The sequence below is a fragment of the Tamandua tetradactyla genome, chromosome 9 (assembly GCF_023851605.1).
Source record: "Tamandua tetradactyla isolate mTamTet1 chromosome 9, mTamTet1.pri, whole genome shotgun sequence".
NCBI classification, from domain to species: Eukaryota; Metazoa; Chordata; class Mammalia; order Pilosa; family Myrmecophagidae; genus Tamandua; species Tamandua tetradactyla.
The window spans coordinates 98,792,247-98,793,778 of NC_135335.1; positions in this window are offsets into that span (position 1 = coordinate 98,792,247).

Here is a 1,532-nt window from a genome sequence, read left to right on the forward strand (position 1 = left end):
ACAGTTCAACAATTTCAGGGATTTCATTCTGGCTATTCTTCAATCTTCAGGAATAGCTGGGCAATGAAGATTTAACTTCTTCATGATGGAAAGTGGGTGTTGACCTTATGGGGTAGAGGAATGAAACTGATGCTCTTGGAGAGACTGGTACCTCTGGGTTTCAGGGCTTAAATGGCATGAGAACAATCTGGAGGCCTTATGATTCTGAAAAAATAAACCTGCTAAGCAAAACGTTTATAGAGTCAGATAAAGCCTAGGGTATTTTTTTTAGGGTTTTTAGGAGTACTATTGGTTAGGGCTTGGCATACTGTGGCAATTTGCAATATCTGGCTGATGCTTGCATAAGAGTAACCTCCAAAATGACCTCTCAACTCTATTTGAAATCTCTTAGCCACTGAAACTTTATTTCATTCCATTTCTTTTTTCCTTTTTGGTCAAGAAGGCATTCTCAATCACATGATGCCAGGACCAGGTTCATGCCTGGAAGTTATGTCCCATGTTGCCAGGGACACTTACACCACATCCCACATGGTGGGTGGGGGATAGTGAGCTTATTTTTGGAGTTGGCTAAAAGAGAGATGCCACATCTGAGCAAGACATCTGGAGTCACTCTTAGACATAATTCTGAGTAGACTTAGCTTCGCCATTGCAGAAATAAGCTTCATGTGGGCAATTCTCAAGATCTCACTTTCTTCTTGATGCCAGGAAGCAGCTGTCTTTGGGACTTTACCCAGAGTAAAGGTCATATCTGCATGTGATTCACATATGTTCCTGTAGCATTGTTCTAGTTTGCTAGCTGCCGGAATGCAATATACCAGAAATGGAATGGCTTTTTAAAAGGAGAATTTAATGAGTTGCTAGTTTACAGTTCTAAGGCCGAGAAAATGTCCCAATTAAAACAAGTCTATAGAAATGTCCAATCAAAGGCATCCAGGGAAAGATACCTTGGTTCAAGAAGGCCGATGAAGTTCAGGGTTTCTCTCCCAAGTGAGAAGGCACATGGCAAACACAGTCAGGGCTTCTCTCTCGGCTGGAAGGGCACATGGCGAATATGGCATCATCTGCTAGCTTTCTCTCCTGGCTTCCTATTTCGTGAAGCTCCCCGGGAGGCATTTTCCTTCTTCATCTCCAAAGGTTGCTGACTTGTGGACTCTCTGCATCTCATGGCTTCATCGTTCTGCTCTCTCTGAATCTCTCTGAATCTCTCATTCTCCAAAATGTTTCCTCTTTTATAGGACTTCAGAAACTAATCAAGACCCACTCAAATGGGTGGAGACATGTCATCCCCTAATCCAGTTTAACAACCATTCTTAACTAAATCACATCAACCAGGGAGATGATCTCATTACAGTTTCAAATATACAGTATTGAATAGAGATTATTCTACCTTTATGAAATGGGATTTATATTAAAACATGGCTTTTCTTAGGGGGCATACTTCCTTTCAAACCAGCACAAGCCTGGAGTGTTGGTTAATTTTAAAGCCCAGTCTTGGTCTTCATATGGAAAAATGCCAAAAATTTATATTTTCC